We start from the raw sequence: 10962 nt of genomic DNA on the forward strand, positions 1-10962 counted from the left end.
CGGCCTTTATCAGCAAATTCATTGGGCTGCTCCTCCTTGTTGCCAGTCTTGTCACGAACCTGAAAACAATGGCTCTACACACACACACACACACACACACACACACACACACACAATCCCCTCCTCAACAAGTCTAGTTTACGGTGCCATCACTCAGCTGTGAGGCTGTAAACTCCCACACACCAAGTTTTTCTACCTCTGGTCTGAGAACGAGTCTGAGCTCACATTTGTATTCAGTTATTTCTCACAATCTCTCTGAAACAAACACCACAAACTCACACACACTGACACACTTCAATCATCGATATCAGACCAATGAAGTTGGGGATCGATCCATGTAATGTGGTTTTTTCGAGGGGGAATGCCGAAACCAATGATTAGTAATCAAGGAAACTGAAACCGATATTGTTTTGCAGTAAAAATAATAACACACATGGGATTTGACTGAATACAGTATAATGTGTGTTTACACTCAACACACAATCGACACAAACTCCAACACAAATCAGAGCCAAAGATGTGTGTTTTGAAATACATTTATGTTATCGGTGAAAAAAAAACAACCAATGCTGATTACCGTAAAAATGCCGAATATCGAACTTGCTGATAATCGGTTTATTCCAAAATGAAGGTTTAAAGGGATACTTAAACATTTTGGCAAATTGGCCCATTGCCATAATCCCTATAGTCGTAGCAGTAGGTCTGTTACCTTTAATTGTCGGTGCAAGCTATTTTTAGAACGGCGGAGCAGAGCCGTGAGTTGCTCAGAGCTACGCTACGGAGGCTGATGGGATTTCTTGGTTTCCCTCATCAAACTCATCAAATACACAATCCAACAACTCCACAACGCTCTGGTGGACAAGTTGTGACCTGCACATTCACCACGCTATGAGATAATAACACAACGTTACCAGACAGAGTTGTTTTAGAGGTAAATACAGAGACTGCTTGCTGAAAAACTGTCCCTGAAGGCAACGCGCATCAGTGGTTTTGCATGAATTTACCTCTAAAACAATTCTGAATGAATGTGCAGGTCACAACTTGTCCACCAGAGCGTTGTGGAGTTGTTGGATTGTGTATTTGATGAGTTTGATGAGGGAAACCAAGAAATCCCATGAGCCTCCGTAGCGTAGCTCTGCTCCGCCGTTCTAAAAACAGCTTGCACCGACAACTAAAGGTAACGAACCTATTGCTATGACTATAGGGGTTATGGCAATGGGCCAATTTGCCAAAATGTTGAACTATCCCTTTAACAAGGAAAACCTATGGTGGCCCTGAGGGTTCATCTGACTGTAAGGCCAAAAACATGCTACAAATTCAGAAACCAACTAAATCGATTTGATAACACACGAGTCGACAGCTGCAAACACTCACAACACAACAGCAGTGTTTCTGGAGGACACAATGAAGTGACAGACGCTGACATTACTCAACCAGCTGGAGGTTCAACAGAGACTCTGATTTACTTGATTTCATAACTTAGGTTTAGAAAAACTGCTCTATAAATAACAACTACCTATTATTTTTACTATCAATAAAGGTTCACGAATGTAACTCTAATGTTGCAACAACAGAAACATCAGCCGCATTTTCATTTAACTGCTTCTTCACAGTTTGAAATCGCGAAACTGAAAATCAAATAACGTCCAAATGCAACTGCCCATGAAGACCTGAACCACCTGGAGAGTTTTTATCCATGAGCCATTAACAATGATCAGGATGATGCAGTAGAATAATATCACCCTGCTGAGTATTTACTTACTGCTGCCACCACTTTATTTATTATACATGTGAGTTGTTGTGTTTTGTCCTATTTTATCTTCTTTTTTTTATTACACTTTTATTTCTTTTTCACCACTGAGAGAAGCTGTAATAAAAATTTCATTACTCAGCTGTTGAACCGAGGATAAAGAGTCTGTTGTGATCTTTCCTCTGGAGACCATGAACGACGTGTTGAAGAAGAATCGACCTCAGTGTTCAGGCTGAACTTTTAAAGGGATAGTTCACCCAAAATTGAAGCTCCTCTTCCCGGTTCGTCAAATTTGGACGAACCAGGGTCTGTCCTCTTCCCAGTTCGTCCAAATTCCGCTACAAAACACGCTTGAAATATAGACTTATTTAATTCTTTTCGGGACAATTTCGCATTTCGGGGCTTCAATACAAGACGGACATTACATACGAGCAGCATGGAGGTATTTGGATGTTTTTTGGTGTGCTCAGAGAACTCAGAGAAGCCACGGATAACTCTGAAACTTCTCCCAGCCCTTAGTAGACATGAGGGTGAGAAGATAATGAGTGAAAATTCAATTTTGGGCGAACTATCTCTTTTAACATCTGTATTTTTTTTGGACGTTTCGATCAACGACTGTTCCAGAAACTAAATCACAGCTGTGTCTAGTACTTCAATACTTCATCTATAGACTCCAGATGGTCAAAACTGATGTGAAGAAATTTACTTTACATTACTTTATCATTTACTTGTTTCGTCCAGCGTTTAGATTTAGGAATGTGCGTGCTTTTTCTTATTTTTTCAAAGCTGATGTGAACACATGGTGATTTTTTTTTCTTTTTTACATCCTTAGAAGAAACTGACATTATTTTTACCCCCTGTAACTCAGAGAAGCCACGGATAACTCTGAAACTTCTCTCAGCCCTTAGTCGACATGTGGGTGAGTAGATAATAATGAGTGAAATTTCAATTTTGGGTGAACTATCCCTTTAACATCGTTCACGTCTGTGACTTTGTGCCAGACACTTGGTGCTCGACTCCAGACCTCCAGACCAACAACAGACACTGACGACCTTTGACCCACAGAGATAGCAGACAGAGCAGCTCTAAAGGACGAGTCTCCATCCGTCCGTCCTGACATCAGGTGGAGACGACTCCCGACTCCCGTGGTGGTGAACGCTCGCTCCGGCTCCAGCTGATGCCAGGCATGACGGTAGGCTGAGGGGGTGGGGTGAGGAGGGGGCAGGGATGACTCACCCCTCTGCTATAATGGCTGGCTTCACTCCCTGAGCTCCGGTGGGGGTGAAGATGAGTGCGAGGGTGGCGGCCCAGAGCCCGTGGCCTATACGCTGCTGTCATAACTGTAGCTGTAATCAGCTGATAGAGCCTCAGCCGAGCTTCACCGACACCAGAGGAGACACACGTTCACCCCCCCGGAGCGTGGGGGTGGGGGTGTGGGGGCAGAGGGGGTGACGCTTATCTGGAATCACATGCATTCATTCAAACAATGAAGTCTATTCAGGTCCAGCTGCAACCAAAGATCTGTGGCCCTCAGTGATGGAGGGATGGAGCCGGGGTTTTTTTTTACTAAAGTGATAAAAAGTCGAGAATTCGAACTGTGAGGTCAAACTCAGTCCAGAGGGTTCGACTTCCACCGTCCTCGTTCAGGGGTAAACCTCAACTTTAAAGGGATAGTACACTCAAAGTTCAAATTTCACTCATTATCTACTCACCCTCATGTCGACTAAGAGCTGTGAGAAGTTTCAGAGTCCTCCGTGCCTTCTCTTACGAGTTACGGGGGGGTCTCGGCGCAGCAGTATTTGTCCATATATTGGTTGTGAATGGATACCGCTTTTCTTCGTCCAAAAAGACACACCAAAAATCCCAATTACCTCCATAGTGCTCGTCTGTAATGTCCCTCTTGTATTGAAGCCCCAACATGAGAAATTGTTCCACCGACACAGGAAGAGCAGTGAACCGAGACACTGGGAGATTCCGCTACAAACAAGCTTAAAATATAGACTTATTTAATTTTTTTCGGAACAATTTCTCATGTCGGGGCTTCAATACAAGAGGGACATTACAGACGAGCAGTGTGGAGGTATTTGGATGTTTTTTGGTGTGTCTTTTTGGAGAAAGAAAAGTGGTATCCATTCACAGCCATTATATGGACAAATACTGCTGCACGGACCCCCACGTAACACAGAGAAGGCACGGAGGACTCTGAAAATTCTCACAGCTCTTAGTCGACATGAGGGTGAGTAGATAGGAAGTGAAATTTGAATTTTGGGTGAACTATCCCTTTAATCCAACAAATATGTGTTACTAGTGTTTTCTTAGAGGGTGAACTCTTTAGAGAGGGAGGAAGAACGGACCGAGGAGGAGACGCTGGTGTTTCAGATAAGCCGCCAATCAAAGCTCCAGAGTAAACACCACGGGAACGTATCTGCAGTATGAAGTATAACAGCACGACATGGACATGATCAAATCTCAAACTGCTAATTTCATGTTATCTCTTTTTTGTAAAGAAGTTGTTGGTGCAGCAAAAAGCTGAAATCACGACTCTAACTTCTCTATTGAAGGATGTTTCTGTAACACGCGACTTCAAAGAAAAAGTTTTGATAATATTATAAAAATGTTAATTTGTTGGCATCAAAGATCAAAACCATCAATTAAGTGATTCAGAGCCTAATGTGTCTCTGCGCTGGAGCTCCATTGTTGTCCAGAAGCTATTATAACACATCAGACGTGTTCCTTCTGTTATCATGAACAAACACACACACACACACACCATCCTGCTTCCACAAATACTCACTAAAACAACAAACGTGGATTAGTTGAGTAATGTTTGGTAAAGACGACAACAAGCAGCTGTTACTGAGATGAAAAATGAATGTTTGGGTCAGAAACTATTAATGGACACTCACACATAATTGGTTTTGGTCATTAAATTGAGTCAATGACCTCTAATATAAAATCTATAGAGTACTTCAATGTTTATCCTTCAGTTGAAACTGTCACTTATTGAAAAATATCAACATTTTGGGAAGATGAACAGTAGACCCTACTGTTCTCAAAGTGGAATTAGCTTAGCTTAGCACAAAGACTGGAAACAGAGGGAAACAGCTAGCATGGCTCTGATAAGCTGCAGCGACCAGAGCCTCTGAAGCCCTGTGGTTGGTTGGCTCAGGTGTGGACAGGTGTGTGGTTATGATGGAATACTCAATTCCTGAATAAACCAAGACAACATCCTTATCCATGGAAACCGAGCTCCATGGCAACTGAGCCAAATTCCATAAATGTACAGGAAAACTAAGATGTGGTGGAGTGTATGTGTGTGTTTTAAAGGTCAACTGTAAACCCCTGGGCTCTATTTTTGGTGTGTTATCAATGACACCACGGTCTTGGATTAGTTATCTGAGTCCAAATTTGAATAGATTTACAGTGTCAACACATGAGTGGAAACTATATTCTCTGATGTAAAACACTGTTTCCACTTTGGAACAGCAGATCATCATCATCAGCTAACCATCGTTAATTAATCTGACAGTTATCAAATCAACATGATCATATTATAGTTATGTTGTGCAGTCCAGTTTCCCTCTGTTTTAGCTCAGTGTTTGGTCTCCACCAGTCAAATTATCTCACATTTAAGATGCCTAAATATGACAACAATGACAGACTTATTTAGAAAATGAAATTTACAATGCATCATATCATTCAGAAACACTGATATGGGCTCTTTAATGTTCTAAAACATGTGTTATTTAAAGTTAGTTTAAGTATTATGTGTATGAAGTCAAATCTTTTGTTACGGCATCAAAGTGTAGTCTCTGGAGACAACGTCCTTTAATCAATCTGGACCATCGCTGAGCCCATTTAGTCTTTCAGTGCCATTCATTATTTCAAACTGCATTATTCAATTTAGATTTAAGTACAAGAGAAATGTGTGTAATTACTGCTCATGTAATTGTTTCATAATTAAAATGTAAATGAATCTTTAAACGAGCGTGAAAATAACTAATTTTATTAGAAAGTTAGAACCTAAATGAAAGTTTATCTTTCATCCCCTCCCCCTCGTTTAACTCTCAGTGTGTGTGTGTGTGTGTGTGTGTGTGTGTGTGTTGTGTGTCTGGTCCAGTGTTCGCTGACAGCGTGACACATTTCTAAATCAAACATACATCAGCATAGGGCTGCACGATTATGGCCAAAATGATAATCACGATTATTTTTGTCGATATTGAAATCACGATTATTAATCACGATTATACATTATGTTAGATAAAACATGTTTTTATTGCACTTTCTATTTGAAACAAACAATAGGCTATGTGAACAAGGCTTTCAGTTCAAAATAAAACGTAAAATTAAAATAAATAATAGCCTAAAATAAAATTTATTTTACGAAAAATAAATGCCATTGCAGAGTGCAGAGGTGTCAATCTGTACAGTAGCGTACAGATACTTGTGTAAAAAACTAAAAAAAAATCTGGTAGAAGTAGCTGCTGATTCAACTCCTTTACTCAAATAAAAGTAAGAAAGTACAGGCTCTGAAATGTAATTTCAAAGTAGGCTATAGGTAAAAATTTATTTTTGCCATCAATGATACACAGAGATGTGTGGGCAAGAGTCTGTCCAGCATGGACCAAAGCACAGCACGGACGGTTCAGCAGCAATTTGGAACGAATTAAAAACATTTAATGAACAGACCAAGTGTTTTCACACAGGCAGCGTCCAGCAGGTCGGCCTGGCTCAACTGGGCTGCCACCAAAACGGCCATAGATCGCCGTTACCGGCCGTTATGATCACGGTCGGAACGTTTTAATTACACAATGTAATATGTAATTAACACCAAAACGGCCGCGTGGGGTGACGGGGTCTCGGTCCAGCTTCGAGACCACCCCGCAGCCCGACCTCGATCCGATCCAGAGCGAGACGGCGACAGTAGACAGCCTGAGGTGCTGACTGACCAGACACACGTCATGTCTGTCACCGTCTGCTGCCGACATCGTCTCACTCTCACTGCAGAGTGAGATCCATACAGTCTATGAGTGAGACCTTACAGTCTATGAGTGAGACGTAACACCGGGCTGACCGCCGGGACACACACTCTGGACTGTAAACAACAGGTAAAGGGAGGATGCGCTCGCTTGTTAGTTAGGCAGCTTCATGGAGCCCTGACCTCTCGTTCGCCCCCTGGTGGTTGGCGGACTATTGGTTGAGAAAGCGCTTGATTTGATATGCAGCACAGCCCGTTTTTTACATGTTAATAATCGTGACGATCATCTTAATTTAATCGTGGCAGCCAAAATCGTGATCGTGATTAAAATTCGATTAATTGTGCAGCCCTACATCAGCATCCATGTATTATTCAGTAAGGAAATGATATGAGCAGTAAACAAGTCTGCGGTTAAGATGCCACTTCCACGTTAAATCCAATCTTTGGGAGAGTGATTGCTGTCGCTGTTGCTGTCGTTGTTGTGGAGCATGCTGGGAAATCACCGGGTTCATGACTCCTTGTGTTATTAGTGCTGCAGTAAAAGAAGTATCACATCCTCTCCTCATATCGAACAACCTTTTCTAAGGTTGTTTCTAGTAGAAAAGGTCATTACAGGAGCTTTTTCAATACGTTTCTGTTCATTTCAACACAAAATCAATCATTGACCTGCAGTAAGTTGAAACAGACAGTGTCAGGTCAGTATTACCTGATATTAAACCTGCTATATAACTAATAAAATGATCATATTCATGTGTTATTCAGAGTTTCCCTCTGTTTTAGCTCCATGTTTGGTCTCCATCAGCTCCAGTGGGAAACATCTGGCTCGTTAGCTGCTATAATGTTTCTCTATGTTATACATTTTGTTTTCTGTTCTCACGCCTCATTTGTAAATGAGATCTTGACGTCAATGTGATTTCCTTATTAAATTAAGTATTTAAGAAATGCTGCACTATGTTCACCAGCTGCTCTCTGACTCTGTGCCTGCTGTTTGCTGCTGTTTTCTTCCAAAACATCTGTCATTTCAAATGTTAATTGTTTCAACCCTAAAAGGACAGACTTAGAGGAAAATGCCCCTTTTTCTTTATAATGGGTCCTTGATTTGTAGATCCATCCATTAATTCTGTCAGTTAATTCAATATCACTACAAAAGTGGGTTTTGTTTATTGTGGTGTCACTGACTTGTGCTACTAATGAGTTTGTGGTTGTCTGTTTCTAATGTGATGGTAATACATCCAGTGTTTGTTGAGACCAAACTGCCTTCCCTCAAGCTACGCTGTTAGCAATAAGAAAGCAGTCAAAACAAGATCCTTAATAACCTGAAATGTGCGTAATAGTCCCAAACTTTTGGAAAAGTCACAGCAGGTCAAAGGTAAAACAAGAAGCCAGTCTGTAAACCGAGATGGACGTTCACAAGAGAATTATTTTCACATTTGTTTTCTCTTTATAAATAATTTGAGCACAGTTTACATCCTGAGAGATGATGTCGTAACATTCTCAGATTTCGGCAGAGACTCTTGTTTTGACACGTTATCACAACTGAGAAAGACGACAGTCAAAACTATGAATATGAGTCAGGATATTTTTCAAAATAAAAGCGGCCTCGGGAGTGCCAGCTTTTTACAGAGTGGAACAAACTCAGCAGGTCGCTGTCAGATATCAACTAAACCACTTAACGTGGTATGTGTAGAGAGCAGCAGGTCAGCCGAGTGAGGAGGAGGAAGAGGAGGAGGAGGATGAAGTCAGGGGACTTGGCCTCAGCATGTTAACAGTTTTTCTCTCTACTGCTGCTGCTGCTGCTGGGAAACACATCAGGGACGAGGAGCAACTGCTCCTGAGTCATTCTCACTTTGTAAACGGCCAATTCAAACACAGCAAACTTGTCTTCTTGGGAAAAGTGGTCATGTGGTACAAGACCCACAATGCACTCTGATAAGACTCATATCTATATACTCTGTCTTTGTCATATTTACCAAAATAATTTTTCCATTGATTATTTCATTTTCAATTTTATTGTATTTAATGTTGTTAATATGTATTTCTCAGCCTTATAGCACTTTTAGATGCCTCTATGTTTATGCCTTAATTTACTCTTTTTTTGTTGCTAATAACTTGTTTTTTCAATCAAATTTCAAACAAAGTTTCCGGTTCAAACTTACCAACTGTAATAAAAGTACATCATTCTGAGAATAACATCGTATGAGAGACACTTGACAAAAATAAGCCCTTTGGAACTCTTATAGTGAAATTTGAGGAACCTATAACATTGATTCAGAGAAAATAGCCAAAATGATCATTTTGGTTACCCTAACCCTATCTTAAATAGAAACAGTAGGCTATGTATTTATTTATTTATTTATTTGGTTCATTTCGGGCATGTCAATTAGTCATCATCATCACACATCATCTCAATCCAATTAATACAATACACATGACCGAAAGGGAAAGCGGGAGAAGCAACAGCTTATCTAGTCCCGCCCCCAATACTCACATATTCATTTTTTCTGCATGTTACATTTTTGACATAACATTGTCATGTAATTATAAGATGCTTATTACTATTGAGCAAATCTTACTGTATCTACCATGTTATCTTTTGATCAATACATTATTTTCTCACACAATCAATTCATTTAGTTGTAAGCGGTTGATTAATAGCCATGGTTTTGATGTTCAAGATGCAACAGTCCAAAATCCAAGTCAGTTTATTGTGATTGACATTCACATTCAGCCAATTAAACATTCTGTCAATCAGCTAATTCATTAACAAATAATTCCAGCTCTAATCTTCATCCTCCTTCCTCTTCCTTTTTTCACTGTGGTCTCCTGAGCTCCCCACTCTGCCTGTTCCCTGAACACATCAGCAGCAGCAACAGCAGCAGCAGCCTGTAGTTACTATGGTGGTGGTGATGAAGATGATGAAGAAGAAGATGAAGATGAGTGGTGTTAAGTCCTCACTTGAAATCAGTGTTGTGTTATTTAATGCCATGGCAACCACCAGTGCCCCCCACCACCACCACCCCCTCCCACCCCACAGCCCCAGTCCACCAGAGCAGCTACAGTCAGACAGAGACAACCGTTAGATAGACACCGTGCTCGGTAACAGCAACAGCAGCCAACCACCGCTGCAGCTCCAGATGTCACATTTACCGCTGACACGCGTCTTTCACAAGCAACCTCAGATTTTCCGTAGAAGAAGATTAAAAAAGAGACACCAAAAGAGTAGTAGAAGAAGCAGCAGCGATAACGCCGCGCGCTCTCGGTCACAGACAGTCAGTCGTTACTGTAGTTTCACCGCAGGTACAGTTGGACCATAGACCGTGTTATGTCTCTCCAACAAAACAACCAAACACAAAAAATAAGAAGGAAAAAACAAAAAGACAAGCCAAGCTCCGCACTTCCTCTGTTTCAACATTAAACCACTTCAACACAAACACAACGCTCGGTGCTGCTGAGTCGACTAACTAACTATTTAAACTAACCGTCGTTTTATTTCCCCCCTCAAATATGTGACACTGTGGCCGGAAAGTGAAAAAGTTGGAGGCTTTGGGGGTTTCTAACGGGTTCAACACGAAGACACACGGATAAGAAGAACTATTAGAAGAAGGTGTTGGTGTTGGTGGTGGGAGCAGCAGCAGCTTACCTGGAGGAAAAGGAGAACAAGGAGAAGGAGAAGAAAAAGGAGAAGTCCTGTTGTGTCCCATGAAGAAAAGAGGCAGTTTCCCCGTCGAGCTGAGCTCCCTCCTGGATGTGTGTGTGTGAGAGTGTGTGTGTGCGCGGATCCACCGTGTCCTCCTCCTCCTGGAGGAAAGCAGCAGCCGAGCCGAGCTCCGGCTGATGTCACCGGGACAGGGAGGGGCCTCGGCGGGGCACATGATGTCACTTCACCGGTTGTAACTACTCTTAAATCCACACAGAGAGACACAGAGAGACCCGGAGCCCCGCGGGGTTAAACATCGGGAACGACGCGTTATTATCACCGGCTCACGGTGGAGGGTTTGTGGGTCCAGGGCTGAGAGAGACAGGGCAACAGCTCCCCCATATAAAACTACACTACAGTACAACCACAGTACAGTAGGCTACTACACAGCCAGCTGGATCTGATCGTTTTCCTACAACATATCACAGGGAAACTTTAGCCTATACTTTTCACTCCACTAGTTTATAGTCTTGTGTTCTATAATTAAAACACATGATTAATTCATCACTAAACCAGTTCCATCCTGAGAATAAACAC

At 41.7% G+C, this 10962-nt stretch overlaps 1 protein-coding gene across 2 annotated transcripts in view; it reads right to left on the reverse strand.

The window, feature by feature from the left end:
• The window catches only part of LOC146965542 (SH3 domain-binding protein 4), a 50175-nt gene extending 39626 nt beyond the window's left edge, over positions 1 to 10549 (reverse strand). Inside the window, exon 1 of one of the 2 annotated variants that reach the window (XM_085764779.1) lies at positions 10369 to 10549. The gene's annotated coding sequence lies outside the window, so the exon portion shown is untranslated. The remainder of the gene's footprint in view (positions 1 to 10368) is intronic. The other variant, XM_085764780.1, reaches the window with a different exon arrangement.
• Positions 10550 to 10962: the final 413 nt, after the last annotated feature.

The sequence above is a fragment of the Trachurus japonicus genome, chromosome 21, assembly GCF_045865225.1.
Source record: "Trachurus japonicus isolate A0001 chromosome 21, Traja_1.0".
Classification (NCBI taxonomy): Eukaryota; Metazoa; Chordata; class Actinopteri; order Carangiformes; family Carangidae; genus Trachurus; species Trachurus japonicus.